General features: G+C 44.3%; 1 protein-coding gene across 1 annotated transcript in view; it reads right to left on the reverse strand.

Annotated features, from left to right (window-relative positions):
• The window catches only part of NRXN3 (neurexin 3), a 1,204,733-nt gene that overhangs the window by 238,665 nt on the left and 943,516 nt on the right, over window positions 1-22,552 (reverse strand). The window lies entirely within an intron of this gene.

Here is a 22,552-nt window from a genome sequence, read left to right on the forward strand (position 1 = left end):
TAAGGTTATCAGTATGTATAGTTGTTGAGCTGTCTTATGCATGCTATGTTAATGGCTTAAACTTTGCATCTGTTTTGATTTATTCTTAAATTGAATTTTCCAAAAAGTTTAATAATGAGCTAAAACAACGTCAACACGCTGATCTATGTTGAAATGCAGCTGCCTTACAAAATGACATGAAGAGTATCATCTCTTTATTCAGCACTTCTTTCTTTGCATGCCATCTTTAAGACAGACCTGCTGATCTGCCTGACCTCATCTATACTTTGTTTGACCGTGCTACAAAGACAAGTCAGCCCTGGACGAGTCAGCTGAATTCCCTTCACCACTATGCATGACTATCACAGCATACAAATTCAGCTCTGGATCACTCTTGCTCCAAATTTTAGTGAAGAACCTAGTGGAATTTTCAGATTTCTCTATAAGCCACCCTGAAATAATTCAGAAGATTGCTTACTCTGATGTTGAGCAGAAGAACAGGCACCAAGAAGTCCTTCCCATATACAAACTATTCACTCCTTTCTATGAACTCTTTAGACTGGGACTGGAGATGCTGTGACTCTTCAGATGCTGCTGGAATTCAACTCCCATCAGCCCCAGGCACCATGGCCAATGGTCAGGAATAATGAGTTAGAAAGCAACAACATCTGGAGGGCCAAAGGTTCCCCATCCTTTCCTGAGACCACACAATGTATTTTAGTTGAAATCAACAGTGTGACCAAATAGTTTGTTCTGCCGCTGTATCCCTGAGGTATGTTGGATCTGGATCCAAGTCTTCTGTAGCAGATGGAGCCTGACATGAAGTTCTGCTGACCAAGGAAGGGTAGTAGGCTGGGCTCCCTATATTTAAATTAAGTATGGCCATTCCAGCAGACTTATACTGCCTGCCATTCACAGGGGCTGATATGGGGCTGATATGTATTGGAACTCAAGGTGGCATATGTGGGGTTCTCAGGTGCTTTCCCATTCAGCACTGACCAAATCCAAATCTGATTGTCTCCAGCAAGTTTGCTGCATCTTTTCCCTTCAGACCATACCCTGGGACACGAAGAGTCCTCTGAGACTTGACAGTAACTCATTGGCTAAGTCGCAGACTAACTCTATTTCAATTACATGTTCATTTATACTGAATATACTCCCCCACTCCAATCTTGTATTGCCAGGTGCTCCATATCTCCCTCTGTTCTAAACATCCTTTCTTGTGTGACAAATCCAATTTTGAATGTCTAAATTGTGGGGAAAGTAACAAAGAGTCTTGTTTAACCCAAAGGACTAAACATATGTATTAAGCTTTTCTGGACTCAAATCCACCTCATCAGATGGAAGTTATAGTGTATTTGTAAAAATACAACTCAAAGCAGAGCCTGATTTATAGGCAGATGACCTGCCAGGTGTCTGCCAGGTGTTTTGGGTTCGGGGGGACATTGGGCTCAGAGAGTGCATGTACTGGGCTATTTCAGCCTTCCCCGATCTGTTGTCCTCTATATGTTGTTGGACTCCAACCCCCATCAATCCAGCCAGTATGGCCAAAGGTCAGAAATGATGGCAGTTGTAGTTCAACAACATCTGGAGAATATGAGGTCAGGGAAGGCTGGAGCATCTATTCAGCTATCAACTCAACAACTGAACCCATTTCATATAACACAATTGAATGCAGTTATGGATCCTAACGGCAAAGCTTTTGTCCTATATGACGAAGGTAATTCATGCATGCATGTCATGTGGCAAAGTTGTGAAATGGGCTATAAATTCAATATAACTGTGTTTTCCAATGTTGAACTAAACGAGGTGTGCATGCCAAAGAATATCTGGAATCAGGTGCACCAACTCCAGGGGGCAAAGGTACCTCAATATTTGTTGGAATTGGACCAGGCCCCCTCAACGTTGAGGGGGCAGGGGAGGCCGAGCGCAGAGCTATGTGCAGCACAGCTTCAGTGGCTGGCTCCTCCATAGCGCTCGGCCTCCTCTAGACAATGTGACGTCACATGTGTTTGGTGTGTGCCAGCCCCTCTCAATCTTGGGAGCAACTTGGTGCCTCTGACTGGGATGCCATTTGGGGGGGGGGGGCAGGCAACTTTATCATTATTATTTCTATATAAAAAAGAGGAAAACCTCTCATCCCCACCTTCTAATCCAAGAAAAGCTCACATCAAATCATATCATATCAGGATGAAGCAAAATAAAATAAAAATAAATAAAAGCTCCTGAGGCTAGTAGGTGTTTCTGCAAAAGGCAAAGTTCGCTGCCCAACTGCTATCACCTGAATTAAAGGAATTCACAGACAAAGCAAACTCTGCAGATTACTCCATAGCAGTTCCCACATCTCCCCCCTCTGCATTTTGAACATCATGGCATTGCTGATGCTCCTTCCCCCCAGCAGCACAATCCAAGTAGAAAAAGACCTAGTGCTTGAACAGCAGGCCCGTGTCTGCCTGCTACATGAAGCCATTTGAGCTGCAATTTTCTCTCCTCATGCTGAGAAGTCAATATGGCACAGAGCTATTTGCAGGAGGGCTACCTCACACCACTCACAATTTGAGGCCATTTTCTCCCACCTATCAAGAAAGTTCTACTTATGGGAAGGGAACAGAGTATGCTAGCAGAATGAAATTCAATTACCTAAATCCTGTGACTGGTCATAGTTTGCCCTCTGGCCAGAAAGAGAGAAATAGAAATGACAGTGATCTATGCATCAACTCCCCCTACCACTCAAAAGAAGAAGAAGAAGAAGAATTAAATGAGCTTATTACATGACTAGTAAGAACAACTCCTGCTTGATGGCCTAGGATCTTCTCTAATGAGGCCAATTGTGGACACAGAGCTGCTCTTACAAAGGAAGAAAAAGCCTATTGATACTAAGCAAGATAATATTGATGTGAATGGTTTGCTTCTTGCTAAATGGGTCAGGCAGATCTCTGGACTTGGACACAGGGAGAGCTATTATTGTTAGATGCTGTAGCATGGAGGGGAGGTGGATATGTGGCTCTCCATATGTTGCTGGACTCCAACTCCCACCTTTCCTGACTATTGGCAATGCTGGTTGGGGCTGATGAACCTTGGAGTCCAACATCTGGAGGGCAACAGGTTCCCTGCCTTTGCTGTAGCAGAACAGTAGAAACAGACTAGCAATGCAATCCTAACTGTATGCAGTTAGAATTGCAGGCTAAATCGTTTTCTCTGGAAAATCATACTCGGTCCTCTATGATCGTATACACCCAAACACTGATGAAATATTCATCCAGCAAATCCTAGTCTGAGATACGGTGTCTACTCAGCTACAGAACAAATATATTTTTAGAGACTGTGAGCACACACAATCCAGGGCTGGTGTCAGTGTGGCGTCTTGCCAACGAGTTCACCTTTGCTGAATTCCCACATCTGACCCTTGGAGCCTCCTGGTCCTGCTGTTCCTCTTCCTTGCTGTCCACTAGCTCCATCCTAAAAATATGGAGGCAGAGCAGCAACCTTCATTTGCCTTGCACTCTCTTTCTGGTTGTTCTAGGGTTCTGGGGGGTTAAGCCCAGTGGCAGAAACAAGTGAATGAATAGTGGCGGTGACGACAGCAACAATGAGGTGAGCTCACTCAGGGAGGTGGGCACCCAGGGCGTCTTGCTGAAATATATCCCCTCCTCTAGTCTGAATCCGTTCATTAGATATGATGAGTTGAAAAAGTGAAGAGTGGGTGGCCATTGATTGTGGGGATCATTCCTAATTGGGAATGATCAGAAAGTGCTGTTGCTAAATCCCACCAAAAGAATCTGAATGGACAATGCTCAGTGGCAGAGCTGGGAACATCCCCCCATTTGAAACTCTGGGAAGCAGCTGCCGGTCAGCAAGGCAAAACTGAACTAAGTTTACCAATGGTCTGACACAATAAAGGTAAAAGGTAAAGGACCCCTGGACTGTTAAGTCCAGTCAAAGGCGACTATGGGATTGCAGTGCTCATCTTGCTTTCAGGCCAAGGGTGCCAGTGTTTGTCCATAGACAGTTTTCTGGGTCATGTGGCAGCATGACTAAACCACTTCTGGCTCAACGGAGCACCATGACAGAAACACTGTTTACCTTCCTGCCACAGGAGCATCTATTTATCTATTTGCACTGGCATGCTTTCAAACTGCTAAGTTGGCAGGAGCTGGGACAGAGCAATGGGAGTTCACTCCATTGCGGGGATTCGAACTGCCAACCTTTCCGATCAGCAAGCCCAAGAGGCTCAGTGGTTTAGACCACAGTGCCACATTTACCTTCTGACACAATATAAAAGCCGTCTCCTACGTTCCTAAGATGTGGAAACCAATTGGGTGGAAAGGCTTTGACTTGGCTTTGTATAAGTTCACCAATGTAATTTGTGCTCTTTAATTTAAGCAGATCACTGAAATAGCACACAACTGAGGGCCGGTCAGTCGCAGCTCTGAGAAATGCCACACTCCCAGTCCCAGCAGGAACAATGGAAACCTAACCCAAGGGATGGGGTGAGGAGCGAAATTCATATCGAGAGGGCACTTTGCACATCAAAACTACTACATAAATGTATTTACTTACGGTAGTTCTTATACTTTATCCTGCCCTTCCAAAAAGAATCTTCTATATTTCTTCAAATGTTTTCTTTTTTAAAAAATGCTTGCTTGTGTATTTTCCTCTCTGACATTGCTTCCATGAAATCCAGCTTATTTTAGATTTGGAACTAAGTGCAGACATGGGGCGGGTGTGGGTGTGGGTGTTGACCAGGAGACAGACTGCAGCTTCATTGATTCTGTCCAGCTTCAGTAAAGTTAAAACGATGAAATAATGCTTTGACCCATTTCACTCTAAAAGCAACACTGTACATAAGTCAGCCAAACTCCTTGACTGTATGTGCACACCCAGATAGCCCCTACAAATACCATACTGACTCTCGGACCCCTCCTCACTGCACACATAACTGGACACCTGGATTAAAACAGGCCCATATAACAAGTCATCATGTTATAACCACTAAGTAGATTTTACCAGGAAAGAGACATCGCTCAGTGGAGAACACTTGCTTTGTAAGCCTTAATAAGGTGCCAAGTTCAGATCCTCGGTGTCGCCAAGCAGAGCCAAGAAACACCCCTGTAGAACTCCTGCCAGCCAGTGTGGGCAATATTGAGCTAGATGGATCAATGGTTTGACTTGGTATACAGCAACTTCCCAGGTTGTCATCACCAGCCGCTTTCCTTGCATCCCCACACAGTGTCTGCCACTTCAGACACTGTAGCAGCCTGTCTTGACTAATACTACACTAGTATTGTTGAGATGAACTGTGCAAGTGCCCACTTTAATAATAAGGGCCATGTGTTGCTCATAGAAACACCAGAAAGAACTTCTGGAAATGCATCTTACATGAAGATAACAAGAACCTATATACAGTGGTACCTCGGTTTAAGTACACAATTGGTTCCAGAAGTCTGTACTTAACCTGAAGCATACTTAACCTGAAGCAAACTTTCCCATTGAAAGTAATGGAAAGTGGATTAATCCGTTCCAGACGGGTCCGCGGAGTACTCAGCCTGAAGCGTACTTAACCAGAAGTATGGGTGTAATTGGTTTTGGAAGTCTGTACTTAAACTGAAGCATACTTAACCTGAAGCGAACTTTCCCATAGAAAGTAATGGAAAGTGGATTAATCTGTTCCAGGCAGGTCCGCGGAGTACTTAAACTGAAAGTACTCAAACCAAAGCGTAGTTAAACCGAGGTATGACTGTATTAACAGAGACTAGGAAGATACTAGGAAGAGGCCACACTGCTGAGCAAGGAGGGAACATAACAGATAGAGGTTGCTCAGTGATGCATTGCATCCTACGGTTTTGCCAAGATAAATTTTGAATGGGTGCATCTTAGTTATTAAAACACTTCTCAAAAATTAAAAGCTTGGGGCCCAAATACGAAGATAGTTGCAGAGTTGCCGGACAGCCAGTTACAATAATATAACCCTCTCTCTCTGCTCTGGTTGAAGGAATAGTCTCACCTCAAAAGAGAACAAGTAAGAAGTCATCTACAACTGCGTCATGTTTGGGTGGGCATGTTTGCCCTGTTTTATCATGTGCTGGAGGCCCAAAGCCATGGCCACCCACAGACTCCTATCCCACGACTCTTCATGAGGGCTGGGCCTCCATGAAGGCACATTTTTGCAATATTGGCATCCAGCATAAAGGACTCACTATCCCTCAAGTGAAGCTGAAAATTCTGCATGTTTCTGCTGTGGCTTATTGAAAATGTTCTGCCTTGAGATCCCAGGATCTCCCCCAAGTTCTATGCTCCCATAGCTTTGATTATGTACTCCAATTTACTCAATCCAATTTTTCTGTTCTCTCACATTCAGGGATATTTACTAGAATAAATAGATACAACTTGTATATTGTCTAGAAATATGTTTGCCTGTTGCTGCTCAAACCTGTTTGGTGCATCTCCCAAAAAGCCAGTGAACAGAGAAAGTTTGTGGAAACAGGAGCAGTAACAATGATCCTTGAGTATGCAGGCAAATAAATATTTGCAGACAAATCCAATGCCTGAAATGGGCAAGCACAGCTGGGGAATGGCTGCAGGTTATGCATACCAGTGCCAAAGTTCATGTTTGCCCATGAGGGTGCATGGACACACAAAATGATTGTGCAAACTAATACCTAAAGACCTGGGCTCACGTCTGCCTGGCAGGTGGGGGTGACTCTGAGGTGAGTTCCTGTTTCAATTGGTCTGGACATCTGAGCTTAGACAGATGTACTCTACAAAGAGCAGGACCTTCTCCATGTTGGCACCCACTTGTGCTTATTCAGGAAATGCTTTCTTCTTAGGCTTTTGTGGTTGCATGTCAATACCTCCCCCCCCCAAGCCAACCCCCCTGTTAGAATAAAGAACTTCACACGGTCACAGAATATTGTTTAAGGTTATTGGCCAAATTTTGGCCACAACTTTATTGATTACAAATGTGAGCGGTATTGGCTTAGGCATTGGCTAAAGACTATATCTGACTCCTGCCTCCTTTGCAGGAAGTCTATAAGGGTAAACCACCCAAAGGGTAGAATGCTTCGGGGGACCCCACCTGCATCTCCCTGGTGTTCCCTGGGGTGTGGCATGGCCCTAGCCCCTCAAGTGGACTTCGGACAGGATCCAGGCCCCGGATTCCTTTAACAGAATACCTTTATACCATGGGATGGGCAGCGATGGCTGACCTCCCCTCCCCTACTCCAAATTAAGCCAATGCCTAACTGCCAAACCTTACAAAGTTGTGACGATTGGTAAGAGGTAGGCGAAAACCAAGTGGCCAGTGCCAATTTTGCCAAATGGACAAATTCCTACCCGGTCCCCGTCCCAGGGCAGGCAACCAACCGAAGTTCAAAGGAAGGCCAGAAGACACCTAAAACAACACAACAAAAAAGGGGAGGGTGGGCGGGTGTTTGGCAGCGTGAAGCAAGTGCTTGGCACGCATCACACTGCTGCTTTTAAACTCCTCACAATTACCCTTCAGATTGATTGGGCAATTGGCCCTGGGTAATTGTGGTGCCACCCTGGCATGATGGTAGTGACTCCTCCCATGTCAGGGGGGGAGTGGCTTGAGGGCCTGCCCACAACCAGGACCATCCATTAAGATGATCCCACCTGCTGAAGACACACTGCCATGGATTAGCTTTATCCTGCTTTCAGGTGAATTTTTGCCATGTTTAGTCCCAAGTCACTTTCAAAGCTAGATGATAGATACAGTAGACAGAAAGATGCATTTCATCTATCTCCTTCCTTGCAAAGGACTGGGTGTTATTCTCTCCCACCCCAGATGCTATCATCTCCCTTGCCTTGCTTTATTTAACAGCTTTGTTGGTTTTATTCAGCAGCCAGAAGAAAGGTGATTTGATGAGGCTCATCTTATGGCTCGGGCCATGCTGACCTGCATCTTTCATTTTCTCTCCCTCTCCCTCTCCCCAGCCAACTGCAGTAACAAGAGCTCAACAGTTCTAAAAGCAATCGATTCAGAGATAGTGCGGGACAATTACCAATCCGGATGCCTCAGAGTACTTCCAGTAGAAAACAAAACAAAAAGAACAGACGGATGAACCAAAGGTAACGGTTCTTGAAGTTAGACTGTCCTCTCTTCTGCACAAAGCGTTTTTTGTTTGGTGGTGGTGGTGGGGAGACATAAGGGATTTGCAGCCCCAGTTCAGGAACAAGGCAGTCAAACAACAACAAAAAGAGGATGGAGTAGCCAAAAGGGACACAGGAGCAAAGGCACACAGGAGCAAAGCTGAGCCCAAAGTTTTCCTTTTAATTTGTTTTGGCTCAGAAAGGAAACTTGGGGGAAAACTAGAAGCTCCTTCCTGGATCACACTTACCACCATCTCGGAGCCCTACCAACAGCGGAAATGTCCCTCACTGCTGCTTGGTATCATTCTTGCCTCCTCACCAACAGCAGTGCAAGGGAAAGGAGCACCACCCTCACTCTTATTTGCCCTGTGGCATCTCACATAGCAAAATCTCCTTGGCTAAGTGGCATCCTCTTGAAGGAACAATGGTGTCGAGAAGCAAAGAGGAGTGTAGCCATCACTGGCTTGAAGAAAAAACTTTTTTTATTTTTAGTACAATAAGGCTGCACCTCTGCCCTTCCATACCCCCTCCACTTTCCACCAAGAAAGAGAATGAAAACTGCACCTCATGTAGCATAAATAGAACAGAAAGGCTAGGAAAGAATATCATTTCTCACGTCAACACTCGGAGCTCTCAGGCGAGTTCTCGTGCCAAGCACAGGTAGTCTGAGAAATGGCATTTTGATTAGCCAAAACTTGGGTTTCCAAGGACTGGATATCAAAAGGCCCAGCCAATTGCCTCTCCTCCTCCCCTGCTGCTGTTGGAATCAAATGCCATCAGTGCCCTGGTGCATTTTTTATGAGCGATGCACTCAGTCGTATCAAGAAACACTGGAAGCTTCCCTAGGGATGTATTAGCACAGCAGCTTGCTCCCCCCCCCCAAATCTCTGTTTCTCTCTCACACACACAACCTATCCCAAAGCCTTAAGCCTTCGCAGCAACCAACTCTCACTCCAAACTTTCCCCCTCTAGGGCCTGGGCTAAATGCTTCCATTTATTCAAGTCAAAGCCGAGAGGGAGGGCATCACAGCAAAGGCAGTGAGCGGCAGCACCCTGGGCTTTCCTATCACTCTTCGAGATGGTAATAAGATCCTGGAGTGCTGGGATATAAAAACACGGATACAAAAATAAAAGGGAGGCAGCAACGGGAGAGATGGGCCCATAAAGCCATCTTCACCACCGTCTCACTTAACTCTGCATTTCCACTAGTCCCATTAACGTAAAATATTGCTCATTGGAAGTGATTTTTAATGGCCCTGCTTTGGTTGGAAAGGTGGGGCGGAGGCATCCTTGCAACTAAAGGAGTTTGTGTTATTTACCTTGGCTTTATAACCTCTCTCTATCTTTCTTTCCCTCGCCACCTTCTATCATCCATCTTGCTTTCACGACCATCCCCCAGGTTCTCGTAATACGGAAGTCTGGGAGCCAAAAATCACTCCTGCTCCTACTGAAGCCAGCCCACTGGCAGCAAGCAAGATGTTCCAAGATTGCAGATTTTCGCCGCAGACCCATCTCTCAACTATGCAATGCTGCCTTGGTACAGGGTGCTCTGCATCAAATACCTCTTTATATTCATTCTCTCCCCTAGCACCAGGGGAGTTTTGGGAGGAGGTTTAAGTGAAAAGCAGATAATTAAAAGAAAAACTACTCAGGAGATATGGGTAAACAGTGACAGGTACTGATGAGAATAGTAAAAATAAAAAAGAACATGGTTGTATTACTGCTAGGTAAAGGTAAAGGGGCCCCTGACCATCAGGTCCAGTCGTGTCCGACTCTGGGGTTGCGGCACTCATATAGGCCGAGGGAGCCGGCGTTTGTCCGCAGACAGCTTCCAGGTCATGTGGCCAGCATGACAAAGCTGCTTCTGGCAAACCAGAGCAGCACACGGAAACGTCGTTTACCTTCCCGCCAGAGCGGTCCCTATTTATCTACTTGCACTTTGATGTGCTTTCGAACTGCTAGGTTGGCAGGAGCTGGGACCGAGCAACAGGAGCTCACCCCATTGCAGGGATTCAAACCGCCGACCTTTTCATCAGCGAGCCCTAGACTCTGTGGTTTAACCCAAAGCGCCACCTGGGTCCCTGTATTACTGCTACTGGGCTATTATTATTTATTTCAACGTTACACCACCACTCCTGCAAGAAGCTATGTGTAGTGTGCCTAAGTCTGCCCCTATCCATTTATGTTTGCTGCAGCACTTTATAGGTTAGAGAGATGGCAGCTGGGTCTATGTCACTCAATGAGCTTTGCAACTGAATAAGGCTGCAATAGGAAGCCCTTTTGTGCTGGGCAGAACCGTCCCTGCACCCAATCCTGCCAGCCTCTGCCCAGGGAGTGATGCCACCAGTGTGAAGATCTCTGTTACATTTGGCAAACATGTGGGTGAGCAAAAGTGCCAGAGCATTGGGAAGGGACTGAGCTAGTCTTAAAAACAACAACAAACAAACAACAACAACAACAACAACCAACTATGTGAGTTGTTCCGTTGAACAGGGCTTTTAACAGTGACCATTAATGTGTTGTTGATAACACAGGCAGCCTGGCATCAGTAAGCCAATTAACCCATATAACGTGATTAAAAAGCCCTTGTCTTGATTCAATTCATATGTGATAGCACTGGCATCTTGAGGCATTGAAATCCAGAGGTTTCAAATTCCAGTCTCCCTTTGAAAGTTCCTTTGTTTCAGTGTGGACACCTTAAAGGTCAATAAAGATGGTCCTGGGAGGCTGAAATGTCTGCCCCACTGTTTTTTTTGGATATTGTCAAGCTTCTGCTAATTACAGTAGTTCAAATTACTCTCCCACATGACCAGCAATTCCCAGTATTAAAGATTACCAGTTCAAATATGAATCAAGCCCAGTGTTTGGAAACAGCCGTTGAAAGACTTCCTCCTTCCTTCACAATTCCTTCTCCAGCTATGGACAAGGAAGTAGGAGCCTTGGAGGTATTTTCTGTTTTAAAATAGTGAATCATAAAAGTTGAGCCTTGGATTACTGATGGAAAAGGCTTGATGAATAGTCCTGACTCGAGTGATAAACTCCAATATCAGAAAGTAAATCTAGTGGAAAAGAAAATCTACCTATCATTCTCACTCGCCGCTGCAAAGGCCATATTGGCAGCTAGGATTTATTTTCTTAATTCTGAGCATTTACAACTCCCTGTGCTTCCCTCCATTACCTACCTGCCTGCCTACTCACCTGCACACAAACTTTAATGACCTTTAATTCCAGAGTAAACATTGTCCAATGGCTCCACTTCCCAACCTAGGTTTGTCCTTTTCCCTGCCTGTAAAATGCAAAGCAGTACACACAGCCTTTGACCAAAGTCAACCAGAAGTATGCCTGAATCTGGACTTCATAAGGAGACTATGTCTTAAAACCACATGGGTTTGGTATGCATTGAGAAGCAGAACCGTTCCAGCCCAGTGAAGACAGTGCCTATGGATGCTCCCAAACTTGTTAGATTTTGGATTACCTGCTCTTGTTTCTGAATAGGAACTGGTGCACTAGCAATTCTCAGTTCCTGCAATTTTTAAATTTCCAAATTTGGATAGAATGTAGCAGCTTTTCAGTGCCTTTGTGCCATTTTCTACACTCTACTTGAACAATAAGCATTAACACATAAGCATTAGAAAAATGCTTCAAAGGAAGGAAGAGAATGAAAGAAAGAAAAAGACATTTTGATGAGACTGTACAGTCAGTTACATCAATGTTCTTTTTGCCTGGTGTTCTACCAATAGACAGGAGTAAATGAACAAACAGAAAACCACACACTGAACAAATCCTGATACATTCATACATACAATTACATTGATCTGCCTGGGTGCATCAGTAAAGCAGAAAGCGGGGGGTGGGGGTGGAAAATAACTGAAGGAACTGAACAAAGCAATACTGTGCATATTCCAATTCTGGGATTACTTTTAGAAATTCTCCTAGCTGAAAAAGAATTCAGGATACTTAGCAGAGTATAGTCATGGAACAGAATGAGAGAAATCTCCTCAGACCAGTTTCTAAGGTTAGTTCCATCTCACGACCCTTCAAGAACAGAATCTTATGCAAACATTGCATACGTGAGCAAACATTAGGTCTAGGGGCCCTTTGGTGTGACCTGCACCATCCCATCTCACTTCAGACAAAGTAGTGGGCTTTCTTTAGGGCTAGGGAAGCAAACCTGGGTGTCCATCAATATGCAGATGGTACCCAGCTCTACCTCTCTTTTAAATCGGAACCAGTGAAGGCATTGAAGGTCCTGTGTGAGTGCCTGGAGCAGTTGGAGGATGGATGGTGGCTAGTGGATTGAGGTTGAATCCTGACAAGACAGAAGTACTGTTCTTGGGGGACAGGGGACAGGCTGGTGTGGAGGACTCCCTGGTCCTGAATGGGGTAATTGTGCCTCTGATGGACAAGGTGTGCAGCCTGGGAGTAATTTTGGACTCGCAGCTGTCCATGGAGGCGCAGGTCAGTTCTGTATCCAGGGCAGCTGTTTACCAGCTCCATTTGGTACACAGGCTGAGACCCTACCTGCCTGTGGACTGTCTCGCCAGGGTGGTGCATGCTTTAGTTATCTCCTGCTTGGACTACTGCAATGCGCTCTACGTGGGGTTACCTTTGAAGGTGACCCAAAAACTACAATTAATCCAGAATGTGGCAGCTAGACTGGTGATTGGGGGCAGCCACCGAGACCATATGACACCGGTCCTGAAAGACCTACATTGGCTCCCAGTACATTTCCGGGCACAATTTAAAGTCTTGGTGTTGACCTTTAAAGCCCTAAACGGCCTTGGCCCAGTATACCTGGAGGAGCGTCTCCAACCCCATCATTCTGCGCAGACACTGAGGTCCAGTGCTGAGGGCCTTCTGGCGGTTCCCTCACTGCGAGAAGCAACTTCCCATCAGATGTCAAAGAGGGAACTTTTTAATGACTGGTGTTTTAATGTATTTTTAATCTTTGTTGGAAGCTGCCCAGAGTGGCTGGGGAAACCCAGCCAGATGGGTGGGGTACAAATAAATTATTATTATTATTATTATTATTATTATTATTATTATTATTAACCCCCTATGCAGGGCCAAGGATTCTGTTCCATGCCACTGGAGCTAGCACCCATTCAAATGTCCACATGATAAAGAAATTGATTCAGAAAAATTCACATTTTAAAAAATAAAAATGATGGTTTTAGCCCTTGAATACGTACTAGGTAGGGGATTTGGCCACCTGGACCACTTTAATTTGACTCATATGCATTAACTGATTATAGAGTGGGGGGAATTACATCACTTTTGATCGTGCAATAGTTGCTCTGTGCATAGAGAGCCCATTCACTTGAAATCTTTTTTGCTACACATTTAACCCCGAGTTACCACACAGCCCCCATCATATTGATTGTTCAAGGCATTGCAGGAGTGTCTGTAGCCCCCCAGCTCATCATGAAGTTGGAGTCTACAGGTGGCCAGTTCTACACTACATCTGAATTTTCTAAGATGGCATAATTTATTAAATGGTCATAGAATTCCAACCTAAGGCCACAATTCTCAGAGTGTGATGCATAGGCTACACACACACACACACACACACACACAGAGAGAGAGAGAGAGAGAGAGAGAGAGAGCGCTAGCTTTGAATGTTCTCTGTGACATTGGGGGGGGGGTTTCTAAACTATTAGATAAGTGCTGTGTTTTTGTTCATGTATTATTGTGAATCAGGTATGTTCACCCTTAAAAGCAAAATGGGTATAATTTCTCCCCTATCCCTGCTATACTCTGCTCTCCCATCATGCTTTAAAAGCATATAGCTTGAATTTCTGCACAGTCACACAAATGGAAGGCAGTAACATTGGAGATAATTCAGCAGCAGACCGTCAAGCAATATCAGCGTGCCTTGGAAACATTAATGGCACCTTCATAGTTCTTTCTGCATGCTTTATCACTAGATGGTGCTTCTGCCATTTTCCTCCCCTTTTGGGCATTTTGCTGGCATCCTTTCAAAAGCATCATGCCCCAGTTTCATAGAAAAGGTGGCCAAGTTCCAACAGTGTCCCTTTTTTATTCTATGAACCGAAGTGTCTTGGGAAACCTCATATGCTGGCAAGAAGAGAAAAGTGAATTGGAAATGTGCCAAACAATCATTTCCTGCTTGGGAGGTACCTGTTCAAATCCAGGAACCATTCCCAACTGGAATAAGCCACCTTCTGCTTGTATTATTAACAACCCCAAATGCAATTTTATATACATTTCAGATTAATAGATGAAACTTGGCTAGTTTCACTGAACTGTAGCAAATTATATCTAGTCTCTTCCACTTGAAAGTTGCTGATACAGAAAAGGAGATATAGGTGCTTTATTGCATCCCACAACCTCTGCCAAATGGAGATGGAAGTTTTTAAACAAATCGTTGCAGTCTCAAAAACAAGTATACGACATTTGCTAACTGACAAAAATGTACTAGTCCACTTGGGGAAAAGGACCTTCAAGTTCCCTTCCAACTCTATGATTCTGTGAGAGTAGTGGGGCTGATCTGAAAGGCTATGCTTACTGATTTTTTGAATGCCTTTGTCAGCACTAAAGGCTGATCCCCCTTTCTTTTCAGTGATTTTGTTGCTTTGTATACTCAAGGAAGCACTGTTTTCACTTTAAAATGGGCTTCATTTTTCCTTAGCGACTTCAACATGGTCACCGTGTGATCCTTGATTGGTTGGAAGAAGAAGAAAACCCAAGTGAAAGGGCAGTGTCAACAATTAGCTAATCAGAGAAGATGCTATACCAGTACAAGGCTGTACGTGGAAGGTTTAGTAGATGTACCTGCTTTCCCACTCCTTGGAGCAACAGTGGGAAGCCCAATGTTGACATGTTGTATGCTGGCCTTCTGGTCTGGGTTTCAGCTTGGACTCACTGCTGTCTCTGTGCCTGAGGTCCTGGAAGGAAATGTGGGTGCCTAGAGCTAGTTGGTGCAATGTATCAAATTCTCCATATCTGCAGATTTCCAGATGTGACATCAAAGAGTGACATCCCAGAGCCCCAGCAGGGTGTGTCAAGTCTTCCTGGCCTTCACAGATGCTTGGACCTGTGGTGGGCAGCTGCTGCTGGACATCTAAGATTTCAGGTTCCACGCTGGGATACAATGAACACAGGAAGCTGCCTTATGCAGAGTCAGAAGTTTCGTTCATCTATTCCAGTACTGTCTACACTGATTTGCAGCCGCTCACCAGGGTCTCAAGCAGGTGGCTTTCCCGTTTCCTGCTACCTTATCCTTTTGATTAAATATGCCAGGGAAGGAATTTGGGAGAGGGCTAACACTGGCAGACCTTTTGGTGTTGAGCTCCAACTGATTCAACAGAACAGCCTCAACCAACTTCACCTCTCTGCCCCAATAGTTATTACCATTATTGCATTTGCATACTAAGGAAAGAATCCCACTGCTATATTTGTAGAAGTTCATTCTATGTAAGCTTGCAAACTGGGGACTAAAGATAGGGGTGGAGCCTATGTAAGAGGAAAAGGCTAATGGGGTGTTTTTAATTGGAGAAAGTGGAGGAGGAGGAGGAGGAGGAGGAGGAGGAGGAGGAGGAGGAGGAGGAGGAGGAGGAGGAGGTGGTGGAGAAGAAGGTAAAGGGACCCCTGACCATTAAGTCTAGTCGTGACCGACTCTGGGTTTGCTGCGCTCATCTCGCGTTATTGGCCGAGGGAGCTGGCATACAGCTTCCAGGTCATGTGGCCAGCATGACAAAGACGCTTCTGGCGAACCAGAGCAGCACACGAAAACACTGTTTACCTTCCCGCTGTAGCGGTACCTATTTATCTACTTGCACTTTGACATGCTTTTGAACTGCTAGGTTGGCAGGAGCTGGGACCGAGCAACGGGAACTCACCCCGTCGCAGGGATTCGAACCACCGACCTTCTGATCAGCAAGCCCTAGGCTCTGTGGTTTAACCCACAGCGCCACCTGCATCCCACAATTTTGTAGTACTCATTCTTTATCTTTAAAAACCTACACCTATCCCATTTACCCTCTTAGAATAGAGAAATATTCCTGTTTCCTGTTTGCAACATGTTTGCATGTGTTCATAACTCCATTCCATGATGGGTCAGCATTAATCTGCTATTATTATTATTATTATTATTATTATTATTATTATTATTATTAAAATCTGCATTGAATAGCCACAATTAAGTAATATTTAAGTATATGCTTTTGAGTTTATTTTCTTCCAAGTTACTCATTGTGCTAAATGCATTTTATCTAAAAATACATGCACACATGTACATGAGGACTACCTCACAAGATTTTGAGAAGTGCAAAATCTGAAGGTTGACTACACTGTGGTTGATATATTGGTCTAAGGAGGTGCTGATGAGGTCAGTTCATAGCAAATTTCAAGATGGATAAATTCAACAAGTATCCCTACTCAGGAATCATACAAAACTTAAGTCCTTATGTAACACTCTTTGCATCAGAACAAACCTCGTTGGCTCTCAAATATCTTTATGTACGAATGATCATAACGACTCTTTCTTTCTTTCTTTCTTTCTTTCTTTCTTTCTTTCTTTCTTCTCTCTCTCTCTCTCTCTCTCTCTCTCTCTCTCTCTCTCTCTCTCCCTCCCATAGCTTCTCGCCCTGCAGTTCTTTGATGTCTGGAAAGCATAGGCTACACCTGTTTCAGCGAAGTTTCCATGGCACAGCTTCAATGATGTAGCACCTGCTGAAAGGTCTGGACAGCTGCCAACTCTCCTCCTCCTGGACCAGGCAACTGTTTTCCTATCTGCAGATTCCAGGCAGGGGCTTTGCTCTTCACGCTTGGTTGTACCCTCTCTGCTTCCCCCCCCCCCCAAAAAAATAAGGCAAATAGGGCTGACAGTTGTTTGTGTGTGTATGTGTAATAGGAGAGGGGAATGTTCTGTTTTCTCCCTATATTGGAATGAGCATAAACAGGAGGAGGAATGAAACCTGATGTGGTTTGGGAACTTGAGTAGATGGTGCCCCAGGGACATGATGTTAGTGGTTAAAAACAGAAACCTCTGTGCTTTAGCTGATCCCAAACAACATATATTAGGAGCAAGGCCAATTAAGAATAATGAATGCATACCCAATTTTAATACTAGCTTCATTTTATGCATCCTCAGTGTACCACCTCCCCCACTGCTCCTGGAGACAGGGCTTAGCATCTGATAACAATTAACAGATACTCAAACAGCATAATATACCACTTCTGCAACACCTGTGTCTGAGCTTTCTGCTTCTGTTGCTCTGGGTAATAGAAGAGCAGGGGGAATAAGTACTGCCAGTATGTACTTGTGACAGTGATCAGGTACCCACATTTGGACACTGCATTTTTTTTAACCTTGCAGAATCCTTCCTGCTTCAACATTTGGCAAGCCAGGCATATTACTGGTTTAGCAGTGTTGGGGGGAAATAGTGCTTTGTGGCTAACTCGCACTGATGGGGATATGGTCTCAAATCACTCTGTGGGTTTGTGATCCAGAAGTAGTTGGGGAAATGTGGCTAGTAATTTCATGGCCACTGTAAAGTGATGCTTTCAAAACACAAATGGGAGTAAAAGGAGGGGCATAGGGGTCTGGTGCAGTGTACATGGTTTTCCCTCACAACAATCCTGTTCGGCTAAGAGATGCTGAATGGTCCAAAATCACCCAATGAGCTTCTTGACTTGCCTGGGGAATTAAACCCCGGTCTTCCATCTGCTAGTCCTGAAGTCTGACTCTAACCCAGTGTTTCTCAAACTTGGGTCTCCAGCTGGTTTTGGATTACAATTCCCATCATCCCTGACCGCCATCCTGCTAGCTAGGGATGGTGGGAGTTGTAGTCCAAAAACAGCTGGAGTGGAATAGGTGTGTGAATCACCAAACTGCAGCTAGCAGCCTTTACAGTGAAGAATCAAGTGCCCAGATGGAAAAAAAGATGATGGGACTACTGCATCTTTAATAGTTGTATAGGACGACTATTAAAAAGGGGCAGGAGCCCCATCCTCTTTTCCACTTGGCCACCCTCGTAAAGAACTTTCTGGACTCACTCTGCCAAGCTAGGCTGACCACTGGATCCTTCTAGGCAGGAAGGGGTATTTTCCCCACCTAAGACTTGTTTTAGCTCTGAACTATCTTGTGCTTTTAGTTTTGCTCTTTGCTCTTGGTTTGCCCCTTGATTCTGTCTGCTGGCCTGTCTTTCCATCCTTACTTGCTCCTTCTGATTGGTCCCACAGGCTCTGATCCCCGGGTCCTGCATCGCCAGTGGACCTAGCCCTGACAGAGATTGTTTATGAGTTTGGTCACCCTCATGGAGGCTGGAAATGCTGGGCAGATGGTTCCATCAGTCCATCAGTTGCAGTGGCTCTGAGGATAGAAGTTCATATCTCAACAAAGTCCAACAGCAATAAAATCTGAACTCATCAGCATACTTTGACCACTCTCGCTAACTAGTTCTACTTTAATTACTCTCATGTAACCAATATGCACTTCCCATCAATTTAAACTGACAGACTGCCCCATGCATACCCTGGTTTCCTCAAGAAGCTGGGATTTCCCAGGTCATCTTTAGGCTTTTAAAAATTATTCATGTAGCATCATCATGGTATGTGGCCCTTTATTGTTGTTGCTTGCTTGCTTTTTAAATACATAGCAGAACTCTGCTCTAAGTAGCTTACAATCTAGTTTTCACAAGTGTGGGGAAAACAACAAACAAGGATGGGAAGGGGTGGGGTGGGGTGGGCTGAGCTGGGGTGTGTGCCCAGCTTTTCTTCCCAAGAAACCAGCTATTTACCACTTCTGAAACACGATGAAGAAAGGAAGAAGCGAATGACTGTAACACAGCCCCCCCCCCAATGAGCAGTCAAGTAACAACTTTCTCCCTAGAGGATTCAAGTAATGAATTCCTGTTTTAATTGAAGCTGCTGCCGCTGCCAATGTGTACTTTCCAAATGGGCTTGCCTCTCCCTCCCTCCCTCCCTCTCTAGGTGAAGCTGTGGAGGAAAGCTTTTAAATCAGTCAGTGAGCATAATGAACTTCAATTTCCCTTCAACAAGGGCAAAATTACAAACGTGCACTTCACTTCCAGACAATTAATTAATTTGTTTACACGACTTCTTTGCTTTGTTTTACTTTCATTGGGCTCCCCCACCCCCACCCCTGCTTCTCTGTTCCTCCAGGCTTCCTAAATCTCTAAGGAGTAGGATCAACTTTGAGTGTTTCCTCTTTCTCTGAGGCGCTGACACTCATTTTTTAAGATGCAGAATGAAGCCAAGCCCTACCAAGGAGAGAGGCCTCAATGTTGTCAGGATAGGGCTTGAGTTGGCAGGAAATGATGCAGGAGGAGCTGCAGCAGCAGCAGGAGAAGTAAGTTGATGGATGGAGCTGAATGGTGGGAAAGTGGGTTGGAAAAAGAGGAAATCTCTCATTTCTGCCCAGAGTTGAATGGCTTTGAAGGTGTCAAAAAGAGTACACTGGAGGTGCATGCCTGATGTCAATGTACAGGGAGTTCCAAAGTGTAAGTGCTGCCACATTAAAGATCAGTTTCTTACATCTGTGGAATGAGTATTATGTGGCACCTTGAACATCGCCAGCTCTGAATGTGGGCAATGTTCAGGAATGGAGCCAAAATGTCTGTAGCGCTTGACATTTGAATGGAAGCCAAAGATGAGACACAGTACTTATTTAGGATTTAAATAAATTATTCCCAGATACAACATTACATTTCCCTCTCACTTAGTGGTTATTCATGTCAGTGTCTAATTCCATGAATCTAGTTACAGGTAGGTAGCCGTGTTGGTCTGAGTCGAAGCAAAATAAAAAAATTCCTTCAGTAGCACCTTAAAGACCAACTAAGTTTATATTTATAAGTTTATATTTTTGCACACGAAAGCTCATACCAAAATATAAACTTAGTTGGTCTTTAAGGTGCTACTGAATGAATTTTTTTATTTTAATTCCATGAAGTAATTTTCATATGCATTCCAAGTATCTCATCTCTATTTTTGAAAGACAAGCGTGGTGCATCAGGGGAATGCTATGGATGCAGTGTATCTTGATTTCTGTAAGGCTTTTGAAAAAGTCCCTCATAATAATCTTATGGAGAAGTTGATAAAATGTGGGCTGGATGAGGTAACTGTTAGGTGGATTAGTAGCTGGTTTACTGATCGAACCCATCATCCTGGAAAAAAGTGACAAGTGGGGTACCACAGGGTTCTGTCCTGGGCCTGTTGTTGTTCAAGGCCATTATAAATGACTTGGATGAATGAATTGAGGGGATGCTAATCAGATTTGCAGATGACACCAAACTGGGAGGGATAGTCAATGCCACAGAAGACAGAATCAAGATTCAAGATGACCTTAACAGAACTGGAAAACTGGGCCCAACCTAATAAGGGAAATATAAAGTTCTGCACTTAGGCAGGAAGATCCAGATGCACAAATATACAGTAAGATGAGGAACACCTGGATTGCAAGTAGTATATGTGAAAAGGACATAGGGGTCTTAGTAGACCACAAGATTAACATGAGTCAACAGTGTGATACAAAAGCCAAAAGAAAAAAGAAAAAAGAAAAAAAGCCAGCACTATTCCAGGCTGCAACAACAGAGGTCTGGTGTCCTGATCAAGGGAAGTACTAGTACTGCTCTATTCTGCCTTCGTCAGGCTACATCTGGAGTACTATATTTAGTTCTGGGTACCACAATTTTAAAAGGATATTGACAAGCTGGAACGCGTGCAGAGGAGGGCAACCAAGATGTAATTGAAAGCTTCCAAATTCCTTGCAGCCATGACAGATGAAAGGGGTGGGGAGCTGTCAGCAACTAATCACTAAACCATGGCAAAAGGCTTTACATACACATACCCAGGCTGGCATTGGAGCAAACATGCTACCACAGGTCTATGTAAAAGCAGGCAGCAATCAGAATCCTTTTTTAGCTTCTACCTGTACTTCATCTAGGGATGCCAAGGATACCAGACTGTAATGAGTCCCTCAGAAACAAGTGACAATATGGCCTGCCACATTCATTTGAGTATGCAGACACACACACAAAGATACTGCTGTCGCTCACCTCTTATTAAATGATGTATGGACAGAGTCCATCTGCACTTAAAATGTTTCAAGCCAGCTGGCCCAATGCACACACAGTGGGAGATTTTAGAATGCATTTGGCCATTTGAAGGCTTTTGTGGAGATGAATGCTAACCATCATGAGGAGGGAGGCATGTTTTTGTTCATATATTGTAAAGAAGGGAAATAGTGGATAGAATGAAGAATAAGCCTGAGAGACTGAAGAACATCTTTTATTTTTCAAAAAAAAAACAAACTCTTAAAAATGGTCAGCCATTTATTTTCTTAATTCCTTCTATGATTCTTTGATTTGTTTTTTTCAGGGGCTGAGGGAAGTGAAGTTGATGGTTGTGTAGGTGACACCAGAAACAGGCATTATAGAAGGAGGGTCTACATGGCTAAGTGATTAAAAGAAATCACATTTCTTTTAAAAGAAACCATGATTCCTAAGCAAGACCCCATTCTGATCTGCTGACATCATGGGCACAACATTCCTACAACCCAATTGGATCACTACTATGATGTCACTGCATTGTTGACTCAAAAACATCACACTAACCACATTAACTGGGAAATAACAATATAGTGCACAGCACGTTGAACAGTTTTTGTCACCACACTTCAAAAAGAACATTGCAAAGTTGGAAAAGGGTTCAGAAAAGGGCAACCAAAATTATGAAGGGGCTGGAACAACTTAGGAGGAAAGAATACAACATTTAAGGCTCTTTAATTTAGAGGGAAGGTGAGTAACAGGAAGCATGACAGAGGTGTATACAATTGTGCATGGTGTAGAAAAAGTGAGTAAAGTTTCCCCCCATCTCTCATAACACTAAAACGTGTGGACATCCAATGATGATGAATGCAAGATGCAGGATAGATGAAAGACTCAGAGAATAATATAACTGTAGTTGAAAGGGACCCCTGAAATGCAGGAATCTGAACTAATGCAGCCATGACAGGTGGACATCCAATCTCCGCTTAAAAATCTTCAAGGAAGGAGAGTCCACCACCTTCTGAGGGGCCCTTTCCGTCACACAGTGAAGTACTTCTTCACAAAGTGTCTATGTATTTCACTCCCACAAGAGGCAATGAGGCCACCAACCTGGATGGCTTTAAAAGAAGATTAGACCAGTTAATAGGGGATAAGTCTACCAGTGACTATGAACCCTGATGGCTGGGTTCCACCTCCACTTTTAGAGACACTATGCTTCTGAAAACCAGTTGCTGGAAACTACAGGAGCGAAGATTGCTGTTGCACTCAGGTCCTGCTTATGGGATTCCCATCAGCATCTGGTTGGCCACTGTGAGAAGACCAGACCAGATGTGCCATTGGCCTAATCCGACAGGCTCCTCTTTTGTTTTTAACAGTTGCATGGACAGGTATGAATGACCAGAGGTTGAGCAACAGCCAGGATAAAGCCTGGC

This window comes from Zootoca vivipara, chromosome 1 (genome assembly GCF_963506605.1).
Source record: "Zootoca vivipara chromosome 1, rZooViv1.1, whole genome shotgun sequence".
NCBI classification, from domain to species: domain Eukaryota; kingdom Metazoa; phylum Chordata; class Lepidosauria; order Squamata; family Lacertidae; genus Zootoca; species Zootoca vivipara.